This window comes from Sapajus apella, unplaced genomic scaffold, assembly GCF_009761245.1.
Source record: "Sapajus apella isolate SASKATOON/1434 unplaced genomic scaffold, GSC_monkey_1.0 scaffold37, whole genome shotgun sequence".
Lineage (NCBI taxonomy): Eukaryota > Metazoa > Chordata > Mammalia > Primates > Cebidae > Sapajus > Sapajus apella.
Window position 1 is genome coordinate 22,868,121 of NW_022436977.1, and position 20,726 is coordinate 22,888,846.

The following is a 20,726-nucleotide window of genomic DNA, read 5'->3' on the forward strand; positions in this document are numbered from 1 at the left end:
AAAAAAAAGAATTCAGAGTAGAGAAAGGTATGAATTGTAAGTTCAAGCATGCCACGTCCCAAATTTCCTTCAGAAGTGTTGATGCATGCCCCAAGAAATCTGCATTCATTTCCTAGCGCTGCCTTAACAAAGTACCCTAAACTGTGTGGCTTCAACCACAGAGGTTTATTCTCACAGTTCTGGAGGCCAGGAGTCTGAAATCAAGGGATTTTTTATTGTTTGTTTGTTTTTCCTGTGAAGGCTGTGAGGGAGGGTCTGTCCCAGGTCTCGCTCCTGGATTCTCAGAGCCTCCAGAGTTCCTTGGCTTGTAGGTGGTCTTCTGTCTCTGTCTTGACATTGTCTTCCCTTGGTAGGTGTCTTTGTCCACACATCCCCTTTTTATAAGGACACCAGGCACACGGGATTAAGATTCACCCTCATTACCTCAGCTTAGCTTGATCACATGTGAAGAGCCTATTTCCAAATAAGGTCCCATCCACAGACCCTTCGGTGTAGGGCTTCACTATTTTTCGGGAAGACACAGGACAATGCTTAACATTATAGATTTGCAAATAGTTTTAGTTTGAGTTTCCGGGTTTTATTCTTTTTCACATTAGATGGGTGATGTGATGATATCATAACAAGTTTTGAGGAAGGCACATGAAAACCCAATTGTCATGCTTAGGTTTTGGTTTTTTAACTTTAATTTTAATTTTCTTGCTCTGTTACTCAGGCTGGAGGGCAGTGGTGCAAACATGGCTCACTGCAGCCTCAACCTCGTGGGCTCCAGCGATTTTCCCACCTTAGCATCTCAAGGTGCTAGGATTACAGGAATGAGCCACCACACCCAGATTTTCCCTATTTTTTGCTTGTACCTTGCTCTTTTTACTCAAAAATATACCTTTGCAGCTGGGCATGCTGGCTCATGCCTGTAATCCTCAGCACTTTGGGAGGCCGAGGCAGGTGGATCACTTGAGGTCAGGAGTTCAAGACCAGCCTGGCCAACATGGTGTAATGCCTTCTCTACTAAAAATACAAAAATGAGCTGGGCATGCTGGTGCGTGCCTGTAATCCCAGAGACTCGGGAAGCTGAGGCAGGAGAACCACTTGAACCCTGGAGGCACAGGTTGCAGTGAGCCAAGTTCATAATACTGCACTCCAGACTGGGTGGCAGAGTGAGAGTCTGACTAAAAAAAAAAAAAAAAGAATATACATACATATATATATATACACACACACACACACATCTTGGTGATCTTTTCATATATCAGCATTTGCTGGTAAAATTTAAATTCTATGGTAGATTTCATTTAGATTAATACAATCTAAATACTATTCTATTAAGTTCTACAACTAAAGAAAATAGGCAATGCATTTAAATGATTCAAAGTTCAAAAACTATGAAAGTATAGAACTGAGTCTCCCATATGGCAGCCAGTGGCTTCTGTGTTTCTTGAAATCTAAGTGAGGCCAGATATGGTGGCTCATGCCTGTAATCCAAGCACTTTGGGAGGCAGAGTCAGGTGGCTCTCCTGAGGTCAGGAGTTTGAGACCAGCCTGACCAACATGGTGAAAGCCCATCTCTACTAAAAACACAAAAAGTAGCCAGATGTGGTGGTGAGCCCCTGTAAACCCATCTACTTGGGAAGCTGAGGCAGGAGACCTGCTTGAACCTGGTGAGCAGAGGTTGCGGTTAGCCAAGAGCATGCAGCCTCACTCCAGCCTGGGCAACAGAGCTAGACTCCATCGCAAAAAAGAAAAAAAAATCTAAATGAATTAACATTAAAGAAGATGAAGGATTTGAGTCTTTGGCTGTGTGGGCCACATTTCAGGTGCTCCACAGCTGCAGGTGGCCCAGAAACATGGTCCTCACTGCAAAAAGTTCTATTGGTTGGTGCTGGTGCAGCCTTAAAGCCACTCTCCCTCCCCTCCTGAAAGCCAACCACTGTTAGGGTTTTTCTGGTGATTCCTTTCAGAGATGATCTATGCACACAATCAGCACATGGAGTTAATATATCCACCTTAAAAAAAAATTAGCGTCTCCTGCTTAGTGCGAATGACCATGTAATAGTCCATGGAATGGAATGTATTCAGCTAGTTTCATAATGAAATGCTCTTGAGTTCTTCCCAGGTTTCCTCTCTTACGATTATTCTGTGGTGAACACCATTCTCTCTGCAGAGTAAATTCTTAACAGTGGAATTCCCTGGCCACAGGTTTATATGTTTTTCTCATTTCTTTTCTCTTTTCTTCCTTTCTTTTTTCTTTTCTTTCCTTTCTCTCCCTCCCTCTATTCCCTCTTTTTTCCTCTTCCTACCTCTTTCCCTCGCTTTCCCCCATGTCTTTCCCCCCTCTCTTCCCCCCCTTTTCTCTCTCACCCACTTTCCTCTTTCTTTTACAAGGTCTTCTATGCAATGGCATGATCCTAGATCACTGCAGCCTTGAACTCCTGGACGCAAGCGATCCTCTTGCCTCAGCCTCCCAAGCAGCTGGGGCTAATACCTGTGCCATCATGCACTTCCATTTTTTTTCTTTCTTTTTTTTTCTTTTTTATGGAGATGGGTCTTACTATGTTATCCAGCTTCATTTTCATCTTAGTAAGTGCTTTTCAAGGGTTCTTACCCAAGGTTACCTGGATAGAACTTAGTCACATGAAGCCCTTGTCACTGTGTTGAAGTTTTGTGTCTATCTCCTCCATCCTGGGGAGAAGGTTTAAAACTTCCCTTTTCAAGAAGATCAGTGACTTCAAAAAGTGTATGAATGTTGGGAGGCAAGGCAGGAGGATCACATGAAGTCAGGAATTTGGGACCAGGCTGGCCAAGAAGGTGCAACCCTGTCTCTACCAAAAATACAAAACTTACCTGGGCGTGGTGGTGCACGTCTGTAGGCCCAGGTTCTCAGGAGGCTGAGGCAGGCAAATTGCTTGAATCTGGAAGGTGTAGGTTGCAGTGAGTCGAGATCACACCACTGCACTCCAGCCAGGGTACAAATAGCAGCTTTAGACTTGATCCCACCAGCCATGGACACTGGGCACGTTCAGCAGTGGATCACCTGATTGTGCCTCAGTTTGCAGTGTCTTCTCAGAGTGCTGAAGTGGAGCATCTGAAGCCAGGGCTGGTTGTCTTGTTGCATAAATACTCTCTCCATTTCCACCTGTGCCATCAGCCTGGGTGGGGAGAAGACCCATGTCAGGGGAAAGCCGTCTTCCTCCTAAAGCCCCACCTGTCTGATGGCTGAGACTTCTGCCTCATTTCCAGAACTCCCAGGGGCCCTTGAACATCTTGTTATTTGTTAAATATGCAAGCACAGATTGCCTGTACCTCCCCTCGGACCTTCCTGCCGCTCCCTATAGAGCTGTCTGAAGCCTGGAAATGTTCATTTGCCTTTGGAGAAATTCTAGTTCCATCTGCCCCAGACTCATCACAATTACAGTAACAGCCTGCACTCTAACTTTCTGGAGCCTGTTCCAGCAGACAGCAGGTCTCTTCTTCAAGTCCCCTTTGCAACCCCATACAAGATGAGGAAACCGCAGCAGATGAGCTCATGAATACAAATTGCCAGAGCTTGAGTTCAACCTCGAATCCCCGGCCCAGGGGTTTGAGGCTTGGATTCAACCTTAAAGTTTGTGGGATTTAAGGTTGATGTGGGAAGTGTTCTGTTTGGCACCCCCTACACCGGTGTGTGGGGGTTGGGTCCTGGGTTGCCTGAAGAGCCCCAGTTTACACCTGCTGACCTGACGCATTTGTAACTAGTGTTCTCTTTAACTACAAAGTGTTGTGGTTTGGGAGAGAAGTTCTGTGCTCACCCTGTTCACGTGCACCCTGAGGAAGCTCTGACACCACCACGCAGCCTCTGATACACACTGGAGAAAGCTGGTGCTAGGATGTGCCTGTCAGCAGGAAGAGCTGTGAGCATCTACATCCACATGTAGACATATTTGTACACATACATTCATATACACACATCCATATATATACATGTCTTTACACACATCCACACATATGTATACCCACACATTCATACACATGTCTACATATAGACACATCCATGTACACATCACTGTACACACACATCCATATCCACACATTCATACACATGTATCTGTGTATTTCCATATATCTGTATACATAAACATCTACACACATCCATGTACAGATACATCTGTACACAGATGCACACACATTTGTACACACACATCAGCACACACGTAGCTGGGGATCAGGAAAACACAGCATTAAGTAATGATGGTCTGGTAATAGCGAGTATTGTTTTGACATCTTTTGGGTGAACTGACCAGCTAGTGGCTATCAGAGGGGGGTGTGGGGTGTGTCCGCAGGTTGGCGGGGTCATCAAACGTGGTATTTGTAGTTGCTCATGGCTTTTCTAGAGGATCTCCCGTGTGGGGCCTTGGAGTGTAGTGAGCTGTCCCTGTGGCCCACCTGCCAGTGTCTGCACCAGTGACCAACAAAGTTCTGGCTTCACGGGCCTCAAGGACTTTGGATTGTACTGTAAAAAACGCTACTGTGCCATCATTGGACGTGACTGGTCACCACGTGGAGATCAGTTGCCAGCGGCAGGATGGGAGCCAGGAGAGCCAGGAGGATGTTGCAGTCAGACAGGCCCTATGACCAGGGCTGGGGCTGGTGTGCAGCGGAGGTGGCAGATGGGGTTGACTCTAGTCATATTCCATAATGATGGTCAACTGAGTTCCTGGTGGATCCCATGATGGGCTTGTCAGTGAGAGAAGAGGGGTCCTTTGTGTTTATGTCTGAGTTTATAACACAGGTTTCTAATTTTGATAAATCTGGAGTTTAAAAAATTGGGGAAGGGCTGGGCATAGTGGTTCACACCTGTAATCTCAGCACTTTGGGAGGCCAAGGCGGGCGGATCACTTGGGCTCAGGAGTTTGAGACCAGCCTCGCCAACATGGTGAAACCCCGTCTGTACTAAAAATACAAAAACTAGCTGGGCACTGTGGTGTGCATCTGTCATCCCAGCTACTTGGGTGGCTGAGGCAGGAGAATCACTTGAACCCTGGAGATGAAGATTGCATTGAACCAGGATCCCACCACTGCACTCCAGCCTGGGTGACAGAGTGAGACTCTGTCTCAAGAAAAATCAAAAACTGGGGAAGGATCGGCATACAAAGCCATTGCCTGGGCTGTCTCCTGCCCTCTCTCTGTTCCCAGCTTGTATGATCGTGGCTGGGCTTGCTGGCCAAGCCTGTCATTTCAGGTGACACCAAGGCCTTTTCAGGGCTAAAGTGACCTGCAGCCACCCATGGTCGGCAAGGCCGAGTGGTTCCAGGCACAGCTGGAGATGAAACTGGTGATTGGTTCAGCCCCGTCATCTTTACAGGGAACCTCACGCAGCAGGTGGGCAGCAAGCCAGCCTCTCCGTATTGCTGAGCCATCTGCTGAGTGACCAGGCCCAAGTGACAGGTAGGCGATGAAACGCCTTGTGCCCCGTCTCCTCCGTGGCCAGGCTAGGGTGTGGGCCAAATGCCTCCTGAAGGTCCTCATCACCCCAGCCTCTCGATATCAACATCCCACCTAAGGAGAGACACAGGCTCAGCGTGAGCCCCCGGAACCCCCCCAACCTCCAACCACCCCCAGAAACCTTAAAATAGCAGTTTTTGGGCAGTTTTTATTCTCAACCACGATAAGAAACGTGTAACACTTTGACCTAAAATACACAGGGCATTTAAAACACACACAGGCTGAGCAGGTTCTGGCCCTGTGCCAGAGCCAGGGCGGTGGCGCCTGGGTGTGCCACTTAATGGGTTCTGAAAGATTTCAAGGTAAGGACAGGAGCTGGGGCTGGGGGCACTTGGAACGGTGGCTGTTGAACACCTCATGTGGGTGTTTGGGAGTCATAACAGCTGGCCCATTTCCACCTGTGTGTTCTGGATGACCTTCAGTGTTGCAGAAGCAGAAGCTTCAGAAATTTACCCAACAACCCATAGTGTGTGGTTAATTCTTTTGTCATCTGTCCTATTTGATTTTGTTATTTTGTTTCATTCTACTTTTTTTTTTTTTTTTTTTTTTTTTTGAGACAGAGTCTCACAGTGTTGTTGGGACTGGATGCAATGGTGCAATCTTGGCTCACTGCAGCCTCTGCCTCCTGGGTTCAAGTGATTCTCCTGCCTCAGCCTCCTGTGTAACTGGGATTACAGGTACCCACCACCATACTTGGTTTTTTTGTTTTGTTTTGTTTTGTATTTCTAGTAGAGACACTGTTTTGCTATGTTGGCCAGGCTGGTCTCGAACTCCTGACCTCAGGAAATCTGCCTGCCTTGGCATCCCAAAGTGCTGGGATTACAGGCATGAGCCACTGTGCCTGGCCTCATTCTACTTTATCCTTGGGCCAAGCACAGTGTCCCATGCCTATAATCTTAGCACTTTGGGAAGCCAAGGCAGGAGGATTGCTTGAGTCCAGGAGTTCAAGACCAGTCTGGGAAACACAGTGAGACCCCTGTTTCTACAAAAAAAAATGTGTATATGTATTTATATACAAAATTAGCCAAGGTGGTGGCACATGTCTGTAGTTCCAGCTACTTGGGAGGCTGAGGTGGGAGGATTGATTGAGCCTGGGAGGTCAAGGCTGCAGTGAGCCATGATCAGGCCTGTCTGTGGGCTGCTGTGCAGGGCAGAGGTGTTGGCTCTTCAAGGAGCCCCCCAACCCCAAGGCCCCTGGGGTATCCTGAGTCCCCTCTTTGCCTGGGGCTGGGGGTTTTGGTCCCTGGGGACTGTCCCTTTCTCCTGCCTACTCTCTGTCCCTGCAGCACTGCTGGAAAGGAAGGAGGATAGACGCTGGGTGGCTGCCCCGGGTGCCAAGCTCTTCGTGCCAGGGCTGGCGGGGCTGCATGCCATTGGCCTCCTGCAGCAGCGGGGCCGGCTCTGGACCAAATCCCTGAGGATCCAGTGCAGCCTCCTGGTTAAGGCACCACATGCCTGACTGTGGGGCAGATGGAGGTGGCAGGGCCTGCCCTGTTTCTCGTAGCTGTGGCTCTGCAGGGTAAGATATGCTGTCACCACAGGATTTTCCATGAGTCATTCTGTGGGCTCTGAGTAGGACTTAGTACCTGCTCATTTAAAAAAAAGGAGTGTCTGTTGAGGGGAATTCATCCATTTCTTAAGACTTCTCCATGGACTAATGGAGTGACAGGTGAAGTCACCTCACTGATGAAGTGACAGGTTCTAATGGAGTGACAGGTGAAGCAGACCACAGGGCCGGGGGAACATGGCTGAGGTCAGGCTGGGCTGGGCCCTCCTCCTCTTGGAGCCCTGGTGGAGGGCTGCTTGGCAGAGGAGGGCAGGGGTCCGTTGATCGATCCTCACAGCTCAGGCAAAGCAGCCAGCACACTAGTGCGACACTGGCCAGAGGCTGCAGACAGAGAGTGGCTCAGATGGCACCTACCAGCTGGTGCTGGGCCACGAGCTCCGCTGCACACACATCCCAGCCTTCAGCCACAAGGTGGGTGCCCAGGCCAGGTGGGACATCCAGAGAGAGCACCGGTGTCTGGCAAGTGGTGATCTGAGTACCCTGAGCTCATCCTCAAAGAGATGAACTTGCTCCCAATAGCATAGCCATATAGGAATGGATCCAGGGCTGGCACTTCAGCCTCAGTCTTATGTGTATTCATCCAGGGTTGCTTCAGCCCAGGAGGCAGAGGTTGCAATGAGCCAAAATGGTGCCACTGTACTCCAGCCTGGGCAACAGAGTGAGATCTTATCTCTAAAATAAACAAATAATAAGTTAAAAAAAAAAAAAAAAAAAAAGGCCAGGCGCAGTGGCTCATGCTTACAATTCCAGCACTTTGGGATGCTGAGGCAGGCAGATCATGAGGTCAGGAGTTCACTTGAACTGGAGGCGAGTTATGGGAAGTACTGGGACAAGAGCAGCAACAAGAGGCATCTCCGTGTCAGCCAGACCTTCAAGAATGACTCGGGGCCCACCCTGAGCAATCACTTCATGGAGGTAAGCCTGGCCACTGCAGCAGAGCTTTGCCCCGTGAGTCCAGCATGGACGGCGGGAGCTAGGGAACCCTTCATGGCCCTCTGGCCCTGGCTGCCAGGATGCAGGCAGCTGAAACTCAGCCTTGGTGACTTTGCCTTTTGCATCTCCAGCCCCATGTCCCCACGGGTGAGAAACGCTTGTCACAGTGCCAAGGACTGGAAGGAAGGCTTGGGAAACACAGATTTCCAACCGTAAAAATGCATTTTGGAAACAGCAGTTCGCTTTTAGTTTTTCCCAGAGCGGGGGTTCTTTTGCTGAGTTAGGAATCACTGTGTGCTCAGCAGATGAACAGGTGGTGGTTCTTCTACAGCATGCATTTTTTTTTTTTTTTTTTTTTTTTTTTTAGAGACGGAGTTTCACTCATGTTACCCAGGCTGGAGTGCAATGGCGCGATCTCGGCTCACCGCAACCTACCCCTCCTGGGTTCAGGCAATTCTCCTGCCTCAACCTCCTGAGTAGCTGGGATTACAGGCATCCGCCACCATGCCCAGCTAATTTTTTGTATTTTTAGTAGAGATGGGGTTTCATCATTTTGGCAAGGATGGTCTCGATCTCTTGACCTCGTGATCCACCAGCTTCAGCCACCCAAAATGCTGGGATTATAAGTGTGAGCCATGGTGCCTGGCCCAACCTTCTTTTTATTTATTTATTTTAATTTTAATTTTTATTTTTATTGCATTTTAGGTTTTGGGGTACATGTGAAGAACATGCAAGTTTGTTGCATAGGTACACACATGGCAATGTGATGTGCTGCCTTCCTCCCCATCACCTATATCTGGCATTTCTCCCTATGCTCTCTCTCCCCAACTCCCCACCCACCACTGTCCCTCCCCTATTTCCCCCCTACAGACCCCAGTGTGTGATGCTCCCCTCCCTGTGTCCATGTATTCTCATTGTTCAAAACCCACCTATGAGTGAGAACATGTGGTGTTTGATTTTCTGTTCTTGTGTCAGTTTGCTGCAAATGATGGTTTCCAGTTTCATCCATGTTTCTACAAAGGACATGAACTCATCGTTTTTGATGGCTGCATAGTATTCTATGGTGTTTATGTGCCACATTTTCCCTGTCCAGTCTATCATCAATGGGCATTTGAGTTGGTTCCAGGTCTTTGATATTATAAACAGTGCTGCAATCAACAATCGTGTGCATGTGTCCTTATAGTAGAATGATTTATAATCCTTTGGATATATACCCAGTAATGGGATTGCTGGGTCAAATGGAATTTCTATTTCTAGGTTCTGAAGGAATCGCCACACTGTCTTCCCAATGGTTGAACTAATTTACACTCCCACCAACAGTGTAAAAGTGTTCCTAATTCTCCACATCCTCTCCAGCATCTCTTGTCTCCAGGTTTTTTAATGATCGCCATTCTAACTGGCGTAAGGTGGTATCTCAATGTAGCTTTGATTTGCATTTCCTCTACTGACCAGTGATGATGAGCATTTTTTCTTGTTTGTTGGCTTCATGTATGTCTTCTTTTGTAAAGTTCTGTTCATGTCCTTTGCCCACTTTTGAATGGGCTTGCTTGTATTTTTCTTGTAAATCTGTTTTACTTCTTTGTGTATTCTGAATATCAGCCCTTTGTCAGATGGGTAGACTGCAAAAATTTTTTCCCATTCTGTTGGTTGCCGATTCACTGTAATGACTGTTTCTTTTGCCGTGCAGAAGCTGTGGAGTTTGATTAGGTTCCACTTGTCTATTTTGGCTTTTGTTGCCAATGCTTTTGGCGTTTTGGTCATGAAGTCCTTGCGTATGCCTATGTCCTGAATGGTTTTGCCTAAGTTTTCTTCGAGGGTTTTTATGGTGTTAGGTCTTATGTTTAAGTCTTTAATCCATCTGGAGTTAATTTCAGTGTAAGGTGTCAGGAAGGGGTCCAGTTTCTGCCTTCAGCACATGGCTAGCCAGTTTTCCCAACACCATTTATTAAACAGGGACCCCTTTCCCCATTGTTTGTTTTTGTCAAGTTTTTCAAAGATCAGATGGTTGTACGTGTGTGGTGTTGCCTCCAAGGCCTCTGTTCTGTTCCACTAGTCTATATCTCTGTTTTGGTACCAGTACCATGCTGTTTTGATTACTGTAGCCTTGTAGTATAGTTTGAAGTCTGGTAGTGTGGTGCTTTCTGCTTTGTACTTTTTGCTTAGAATTGACTTGGCTATGTGGGCTCTCTTTTGGTCCCATATGAAGTTTAAGGTGGTTTTTTCCAGTTCTGTGAAGAAAGTCATTGGTAGCTTGATGGGGATAGGGTTGAATCTGTAAATTACTTTGGGCAATATGGCCATTTTCATAACATTGATCCTTCCTAACCAGAGCAGTGGTTTGTAGTTCTCCTTGAAGAGGTCCTTTACATTCTTTGTTAGTTGTATTCCCAGGTATTTTATTCTCTTTGTAGCAATTGTGAATGGCATTTCGTTCTTGATGTGGCTCTCTTTAAGTCTGTTATTGGTGTCTAGGAATGCTTGGGATTTTTGCACATTGATTTTGTATCATGAGACTTTGCTGAAGTTGCTTATCAGTTTCAGGAGATTTTGGGCTGAGATGATGGGGTTTTCTAGATATACAGTCATGTCGTCTGCAAATAGAGACAATTTGACTTCCTACTTTCCTATTTGAATACTCTTTTTTTTTTCTTGCCTGATTGCTCTGGCTGGAGCTTCCAATACTATAGTGAATAGGAGTGGTGAGAGAGGGCATCCTTGTCTAGTGCCAGGTTTCAAAGGGAATGCTTCCAGTTTTTGCCCATTCAGTATGTTATTGGCTGTTGGTTTGTCGTAAATAGCTTTTATTATTTTAAGATATGTTCCGTCAATAACTAGTTTATTGAGGGTTTTTAGCATAAAGGCTGTTAAATTTTGTCAAAGGCATTCCCTGCATCATTTGAGATTATCATATGGTTTTTGTCTTTGGTTCTGTTTATGTGGTGAATTACATTTATAGACTTGCATATGTTGAACCAGCCTTGCATCCTTGGGATGAAGCCTACTTGATCATGGTGGATAAGTTTTTGATGGGCTGTTGCAATCGGTTTGCCAGTATTTTATTGAAGATTTTTGCATCTATGTTTATCATGGATGTTGGCCTGAAGTTTTCTTTTCTTGCTGAGTCTCTGCCAGGTTTTGGTATCAGGATGATGTTGGTCAAATAAAATGATTTGGGAAGTATTTCCTCTTTTTGGATTGTTTGGAATAGTTTCAGAAGGAATGGTACCAGCTCCTCTTTGTATGTCTGGCAGAATTTGGCTGTGAGTCCATCTGGACTTGGGCTTTTTTTGGGTGGTAGGCTGTGAATTGCTGCCTCATCTTCAGATCTTGTTACTGGTCTATTCAGGGCTTTGGCTTCTTCCTAGTTTAGGCTTGCAAGGATGCGAGTGTCCAGGAATTTATCCATTTCTTCCAGGTTTACTAGTTTATGTGCATAGAGTTGTTTGTAATAACCTCTGATGATGGTTTGTATTTCTGTGGAATCTGTGGTGATATCCCCTGTATCGTTTTTTATTTCATCTATTTTATTATTCTCTCTTTTCTTTTTTATTAATCTGGCTAGTGGTCTATTTTGTTGATTTTTTTGAAAAACCAGCTCCTGGATTTAATGATTTTTTGAAGGGTTTTTGTGCCTCTATCTCCTTCAGTTCTGCTCTGATCTTAGTTATTTCTTGTCTTCTGCTAGATTTTGAGTTTTTTTGGTCTTGCTCATCTAGCTCTTTGAATTTTGAGGATAGGGTGTCGATTTTAGATCTTTCCTTTCTTCTCATGTGGGCATTTATTGCTATATATTTTCCTCTAGACACTGCTTTAAATGTGTCCCAGAGATTCTGGTATGTTGTGTCTTTGTTCTAATTGGTTTCTAAGAGACCACTTTATTTCTGCCTTCATTTCATTGTTTATCCAGTTAATATTCAAGAGCTAATTGCTCAGTTTCCATGAAATTGTGCGGTTCTGAGTTCTAACTTGATTGCACTGTGGTCTGAGAGGCTGTTTGTTAGGATTTCCATTCTTTTGCATTTGCTGAGGAGTGATTTACTTGCAATTATGTGGTCAATTTTAGAGTAGGTGTGATGTGGTGCTGGGAAGAATGTATATTCTGTGGTTTTGGGGTGGAGAGTTCTGTAAATGTTTATTAGGTTTCCTTCGTCCAGGTCTGTATTCAAGTCCTGGATATCCTTGTTAATTTTCTGTCTTGTTGATCTGTCTAATATTGACAATGGGGTGTTAAAGTCTCCCACTATAATTGTGTAGGAACCTAAGTCTCTTTGTAAGTCATGAAGAACTTGCTTTATATATCTGGGTGCTCCTGTATTGGGTCCGTACGTATTTAGGATCATTAGCTCTCCTCATTGCATTGATCCTTTTACCATTATGGAATTTCTTTCTTTGGCTCTTTTGATCTTTGTTGGTTTAAAGTCTATTTTATCTGAGATGGGAACTGCAACTCCTGCTTTTTTTTTTTTTTTTTCTCTCTATTTGCTTGGCAAATCTTCCTCCATCCCTTTATTTTTAGCCTTTGTGTATCCTTGCATGTGAGATGGGTTTCCTGGATACAGCACACCGATCGGTTTTGGCTTTTTATCCAATTTACCAATCTGTGTCTTTTGATTGGGGCATTTAGCTCATTTACATTTAGGGTTAATATTGTTTTGTGCGAATTTGATGCTAGCTGGCTCTTTTGCCCATTAGTTGATGCAATTTCTTCATTGTGTCGATGCTCTTTACCATTTGGTATGTTTTTAAAGTGGCTGGTACTGGTTGTTCCTTTCTATGTTTAGTTTCAGGAGCTCTTGTAAAGCAGGCCTGGTGGTGATGAAATCTCTGAGTACTTGCTGGTTCACAAAGGATTTTATTTTTCCTTCACTTATGAAGCTTAGTTTGGCTGGATATTAATTCTGGGTTGAAAGTTCTTTTCTTTATGGATGTGAAATATTGGCCCCCGCTCTCTTCCGGCTTGTAGGGTTCCTGCTGAGAGATCTGCTGTAAGTCTGATGGGCTTCCCTTTGTGGGTAACTGGACCTTTCTCTCTGGCTATCCTTAGCATTTTCTCTTTCATTTCAACCCTGGTGAATCTGATGATTATGTGCCTTGGGGTTGTTCTTCTTGAGGAATATCTTCGTGGTGTTCTCTTTATTTCCCAGACTTGAATATTGGCCTGCCTTGCTAGGTTGGGGAAGTTTTCCTGGATAGTATCCCGAAGAGTATTTTCCAGCTTGGATTCATTCTCTCCGTCACATTCACGTACACCTATCAAACTTAGATCAGGTCTTTTCACATAGTCCCCTATTTCTTGGAGACTTTGTTCATTCCTTTTTACCCTTTTTTCTCTAATCTTGACTTCTCGTTTTATTTCATTGAGTTGATCTTCGACCTCTGATATTCTTTCTTCTGCTTCGTCAATTCAGCTGTTGAAACTTGTGTATGCTTCACCAAGTTCTCGTATTGTATTTTTCAGCTCCATCAATTCACTTATATTCCTCTCTAAGTTGTTTATTTCCATTAACATTTCATCAAATCTTTTTTCAGTGTTCTTAGTTTTTTTGCATTGGGTTAGAACATGTTCTTTTAGCTCACAGAAGTTTCTTAATACTCACCTTCTGAAGCCTGACTCTGTCAATTCATCATACTCATTCTCCATCCAGCCTTGTTCCCTTGCTGGTGAGGAGTTGTGATCGATTGTAGGAGGAGAGGGGTTCTGGTTTTGGGTATTTTCATCCTTTTTGCACTGGTTTCTTCCCATCTTTGTGGATTTATCCACATGTCATCTTTGTAGTTGTTGACTTTCAGATTGGGTCTCTGAGTGGACGTCCAGTTTGTTGATGATGAAGTTATTCCTTTCTGTTTCTTAGTTTTCCTGCTACCAGTCTGGACCCTCTGCTGTAGGACTGCTCATGTCCACTCCAGGCCCTGCTTTCCTCAGTATCACCTGCAGCAGCTGCAGAACAGTAAGGGTTGCTGCCAGTTTCTTCTTCTGCTCTCTTTGTCCCTGAAGGATACCCACCTGATGTCAATCTGAGCTCTTTTTTATGAGGTGACTCTTTGGATATATGGGGGTCAGGGAGCTGCTTGAGGAGACAATCTGTCCTTTATAGGAGCCCAAGTGCTATGCTGTGAGCTCCACTGTTCATTCAGAGCTGCTGGGAGGGTACGTTTGTCTGCTGCAGCAGAAGTCATAAACCTCCCTACTTTTTTTTTTTCCCAGGTGCTCTCTCCCAGGGAGTTAGGGCTTTATTTATGAGTTTCTGTTGTGCTGCTATCTTTTTTCAGGGCTGCTCATTTCAGTGGGGAGGCAGCCTAGTCACTGTGCTTGCAGAGGCTTTGCTGAGCTGCTGTGGGCTCCATCCAGCTGCCTTGTGAACTTCCCTGCAGTCCTGTTGATACAGGTATAGTTAGAACTGCCTCAGCAATGGCAGCCCACCTCTATAATGGTGGACTCTCTCTGTAATGGTGGACTGCCTCAGCAATGGCAGACTACTTCCATAGTGGTGGAGTGCCTCGGTAATGGCGGACACCCCTCCCCCACAGTGCTGTAACATCCTGGGTTCACCTGTGCTTGCTGTGAAACTCTCAATCCAGAGCATTTCAGATTGCTGTTTTTTTGTGGGCGTGGGAGCAGCCGAGCCCGATCCCCTGGTTCCCTGCCTCAGGGCCTTTTTTTTTTTCTTTCTTATTTAGTTGAATGTTCAACTGTCTCCCAGGTGTTCCAGTTGCCTGTTGAAAAGGTGCCAGGATCTGTGTGATTTCCTGTGTAGTGACCCACTGTGCTGGCTGAAACAGCTGCACTGAGATTCATGGCACTTTTTTGCCCGGGAATCTCCTGGCCTGGCTCCCTGTTTCAGTCCCCTTTTTAATCAGATGAATGGGTAACTCCGTCTCCCTGGAGCTCCAGTTGCCAGCTTAAACAGCGCCTGGACCCATGTATTTTGTACAGAGAACTGCTGCACTGGGGCACCAGCCAAAGCAGCCGCTCTGGCCAAAACAGCCATGCCTGCCAAAACAGCCACGCTGGCGAGCTGTGGGACTCCTCCCCCTGGGAATCTCCTGGTCTGTGGGCAATAAAAATCCGTCTGGAAATGTGGTGTCCACTCACCCTCCCCACTTTTGCTGGGAGGTGCAAACTGAGCTGCTCCTAATCAGCCATCTTGGATCCGTCCATGTTTCTAATTCTAATCAGTGGTAGAACAGTTTCAGTGCAGCTTATAGGTTCATGTCAGTGATTAACTTGGGTAGAGATGGTGACACAGCTTGTTCTCTCCTCCTAGGCTCTCAGTGCATCCAAGATCCTGAGCTTCCAGGGGCCTGGCCACTCCTGCCCTGAGCCCTGCCTTGGCTGAGCTGGTCACTGCTGTGTGTCCCGAGCTGCCGGCCTGCCTATCCTCTGCAGTGCAAAGGTATGCATGTGTACACATATGTACATGTACCTCACATATACCATGCCCACCTCACACACACCACACATATACACGATACACACCATACACAACACACATACACCCACCTCACGCACCATACACTGTGTTATACACAATGCCCACTTCACACACCCCACACATTGAATTTGTACAGACACAACATACACCACACACATACTATAACCACCTCACATACAGCATACATATATCATACCCATTTGACACACCAGGAACATATCACATCCACCTCACATCACACACACACACCATACACGCCACACACAACACATATACAGACACCTCACACACCACATAACACTTACAAACCATGCCCACCTCACACACTCCACAGAGTTAACCCATATACACCACACACATCATTCCCACCTCACACACAAACCCCATATTCATATCATACCCACCTCATATACCCCATACATGCCACACACAACACACATACACACCTTACATACCACATATATACCATGTTCACCTCACACACACCACACACTTAACCCATAGACACCATACACAGAACACATAGCCACCTCATACCCCACACATGTATCATACTCATTTCATACACATACCCCATACATGTCACACACAACAAACCTACCCACCTCACACACCACATATATACCATGCCTATGTCACACAAACCACACACTTAACCCATAGATACCACACGCAGCATGCATAACATGCCCACCTCACACACACCACACACATATACCCACCTGACACACCACACGTGTATCACACCCACTTCACACACATACCCCATACATGCCACACACAACACACATATCCACCTCACACACACCACACGCTTAGCCCATATACACTACACATACCACACCCATGTCATACTCCCCTCACATACAGTACACACATATCATACCCACCTCTCACACACTAGACTTAACCCATATACACTACATACACACAGACACCACACACATATATCCATCTCACACACCACACACCATATATATACCCTGCCCACCTCACACACACCACGCACTTAACCTATGTACACCAGACACCACACACATTAAACTCACATCACAGACACCACACACACCCCTTATACACCACACACATATCATGTCCACTTCACAAACATAATACACACACTTCTATACATCATACACTCTTCACACTTACCACACACCACACACATACACCACACACGCAACACACTTACCACTCACCACATGCCATGCATACACCATATACATTTCACACCACATGCATTTCATACACAGCACACAAACACTTCAAAATTACCACATACACAGCACACCACACTCCACGTACATATTGCATCACCTGTACCACACACCACATTCCACACACCATACACAACATATCTACCCACCTCACACACCACACACTACGTGCATATTATGCCCACCTCACACACTCCACATGCTTAACCCATATACAGCACACACACACACCACACACAAACCATGCCCACCTCAGACACACCACACCCATACCCCATACACACCATACACAGCACACATATACCCACCTCACACCATACACTACATTATACACCATGCCCACCTCACACATCCCACACACTTAATCCATATGCAGCACACACACCACACACATTCTATGCCCACCTCACACACACCAGGAGGAGGAAAACTCTGTGCAGGCCCTGAGGCCCCAGAAGGAGTGGTACAATCGGTGCTCTTTTAGCTTTGAGGCCCATGGACAGTTTAAGTGTTAACAGCTCAGTGGAAGGTAAGTGTGACAGCCATTTACGCCAGCCTGGAAGAGAAATGGCTGTTGGAATATGAGAAAGGGTGGATATGAAAGATGCTCCTTTCGACTGTGTTAAGTTTCAGATGCTGGCTAGACTTTGAAGTGGAAATGTGAAGAACACTGAAGATGTGAATCTGGAGTTCAGGGTATAGGGCAGGCCTCAAGGTTCTCCTTGGAGGCTGCACATTTTAACTTGAAAGAATTCTATCGTGTTTTTCAGAGTAGTAATTTCATTTGATAGAATAAAGACCCAGTGGTATTTTGAGTAGAATGATGAGAAACATTTTTATCAAACTTATTTTTAAAGCATTGCAAATAAAAATAAGAGTAAAATATAGGTGATTTTCAGTCAGCATCAGTGACCTGTCTGTATCTGACCTGAGTCCCAGCTGATAGAGCCAGTAGACCGTAGAAAACTCAGTATTTGATTTGCATATTTTAAAGCTATTGAGAAGAAGAATTAGACATTTTAATTTCTCCCCCCCACCCCCATAAGGAACCTTGTGGCTATATTTGTGAGCCTTACCTTTTCTTTTTTTCGTAGCAGGAAACCAGTCCGAACTGGAAGGCCTCTGAACAAGCTGTATACTGTGTAGCCGCCAGCTTCTGCTTTCTCGAGGCAGAACACTGGCCCTCAGTGCCTCTTTCTGCTTCCCCTTGTTCGGACCACTGAGGACTGCCACTGTCCTGTCTGACTCCTCTGTTGTGGTGAGCAATATAGGGAGGCTGAAGGATTGATCTTATTTGGCTCCATATTTTAAAAAGATACTTGGTAATTACATAAAGTTACATCTAGTTTGAGCAGTACCACTTACAACTTTAAGTTGTTGTACAGAAATTGATACTTTATTATTTAGAAAACAGACTTTAAAGTTAATAATACTGAGAGAATTCGTGGTTCTTTCCTTTCGCCTTCCCTGTCCTTTAGTTCTTTATTTTTAGAGCTTTTGTACTGGCACATCTTCCCTTTCCTGGGGAGTTGATTTTAAAAATTAGACTTGCAAGAGCTTATCCTTCTAGAGGATGATGAAAACCACTTGTACTTGAACTTAAAGAAAAGATTTTTTAAGTTCCTTGTGTGCCCTTTTCAGATCACATACCAGAGAGGAGAGACTTCTGCAATATTGTGTTAACCATTTCCTTTCTTCAAGTGTTATCCACAAATGTATATATATATGTGGTAATAATGAACTTTGCCATCTTAACCATCTTTAAGTGGGTATTTCAGTAGTGATGACTGTATTTGCAACACTGAGTGCTAGATCTCCACTTTTTCATCTTACAGAACTGAAACTGTATATTAGTTAATCAACTCTCTATTTCCCCCAGGCCCAGCAGCTGGCCTTTTGTTTCTATGAATTTGACTATTCTAGATACTTCATATAAGTGGAAACTTACAGCATTTGTCTTTTTGTGAGTGACATATCTGAGTTAGTGTGTTTTCAGGGTTCTGTGTTGTCACACATATGTTATATGACTCATAAAAGCCAGAATTTCTTTTCTTTTGAAAAGCTGAATAATGTTTCATTTATAAATTTCTTAATATTCATGTGTTATAAATTCAATTTATAACATTCATATTTGCAATGTTTTTTTTTTTTAGCTAGTTTAGGAAATTCTTCTGTATCCTGAGATCATAAAGATAGCCTACTATATTTTTAAGAAATATTTTTTCTTTGTTTTAAAACAAGATTAAATTTGCAGGAAGATTACCAGTACAATTCATATAACATTTGCTTTTCCTTGAACCATTTGAAAAGTTGCTGACTTGATGACCCATTGCTTCCAAATATTTTAGTGGCATTTTCTAAGAAAAGGACATTCTTCTGTGTATTATCAAAATGACCATCAAAATTAGAAAATTAATACATTTCTATTATCACATCTTCAACTTCATTCAAGCTTTACTGCTTATCTCATCAAATTCTGTTTAACAGCAGGATCAAGTTTGGAATTACAGGTTGCATTTAGTTCTAAACTCTTAGTCTCCTTACATCTAGACCACTCCCTTTATTGAATTGAGATGTATTCGTTCCTCTTCTATTTTCTGGGAGGGATTGTATAAAAGCAGTGTTAATTATTTTTTAAAAATTTGATAGAATTCTTCAGTAAAACCATCTGAGCTGAGTTTTTTTTGTTTGTTTGTTTTTTGGTTTTTGGGATGGAGTTTTGCTCTTGTTGCCTAGGCTGGAGTGCAATGGCATGAAATTGGCTCATTGCAGCCTCCACCTCGTGGGTTCAAGGATTCTCCTGCCTCAGCCTCCTGAGTAGCTGGGATTACAGGTACCCACCACCAGGCCCAGCTAATATTTTGTTTTTTGAGTAGACATGGGTTTCACCATGTTTGCCAGAGTGGTCTTGAACTCCTGACCTCAGGTGATCCACCCACCTCGGCCTCCCAAATTACAGGTGTATTACAGGAATTACAGGTGTAAGCCAGCACACCTCACTGGCCTAGAGATGTTTATGAGATTTTAAATTACAAAGCCAGTTTTCTTAACAGTTACAGGTCTATTTAAATTCATATTGGATGAGTTGCAGTTGTGTTTTTTCTGGAATTGGTGCATTTCATCTCAGAAATTTCATTTTAGCTAATCTATGTGCAGTTTTATTCTTCCTTACCTTATATAGACATATTTTCAATGAAAAGACAATCCATTACAAATATTTATAAAAAGCATATTTTACATCTGTATCATATAATTTTATATCTGTATCATATACTTTGGATCAAGCTCTAGATGTAGCCAAGATCTCAGGGGGCAAGCTATATTCATCACTGATAGGAGACTCAGTGACCTGTAAAGTCTGTGTCTCTACACACTTAAGGGTTTGCTCTGCATGAGTCTCTGACCATGCAAATAGCTATACTGTGGCTATATTTTGGTGACACCTCATTCTGTTTCAATTTTTTTCCATGACTTACTCAAAATAATGTGATAGAGTGCAAATCAGATTTGCTATGGTGCCTGACCTCAGGTTGCTTAGATTCTCTGTAGGGGTTGCAGAGAAGTAATTAGTAAATCAGTAATTAGTGTGGTCAGTGTTGTGATGAGGAGGCAACAGGTCCTCATGAGAACACAGAGAAGAGGTATCTCTTTTATTCTCTGCATCTCTGATACCTAGTACAGTACTTTGCACATAGAAGGTTCTCACTAAGTCTTTGTTGAATAAATGAATGAACTCAAAACTGGGTGATCACAAGGTCACTTTTGGAAAGGACTTGTGTCTGAGCCAAGTTACTGATATCTATGTGTAGTAGATGAGTGGAGGGAATTCTCTCATGTGGATGCAATAATATGCAGTGTTGTAGAAGAACAGAAAGCTTAGCAATCTAAATAGTTGTCTAAAGCTGTCTATTTTGCAAGTGGTGATTGGTTTCCAAAAGTGATTGCAGACTGAAGACTAAGAAGAAATAACTCTGACCAAAGTATGTATTGGGCAATGTTAGCTAAGAGCCAGAATTGATTTTGATGAATGAGCATTTTTGGTTCTGGCTGTTGTGTTTACCATTACTAGGTTTAGTTTCTAACATGTCTTAAAAATAGTGC

At 44.2% G+C, this 20,726-nt stretch overlaps 1 long non-coding RNA gene across 1 annotated transcript; it reads right to left on the reverse strand.

Moving 5' to 3' along the window:
• Positions 1-1,939: 1,939 nt before the first annotated feature.
• On the reverse strand, positions 1,940-4,877 carry LOC116564523. Its single transcript, XR_004274941.1, has 2 exons — positions 2,839-4,877; positions 1,940-2,000 (listed from the first exon to the last, which is right to left on the reverse strand). It is a non-coding gene; the product is annotated as an uncharacterized LOC116564523 (long non-coding RNA).
• Between the last annotated feature and the right edge of the window lie 15,849 nt (positions 4,878-20,726).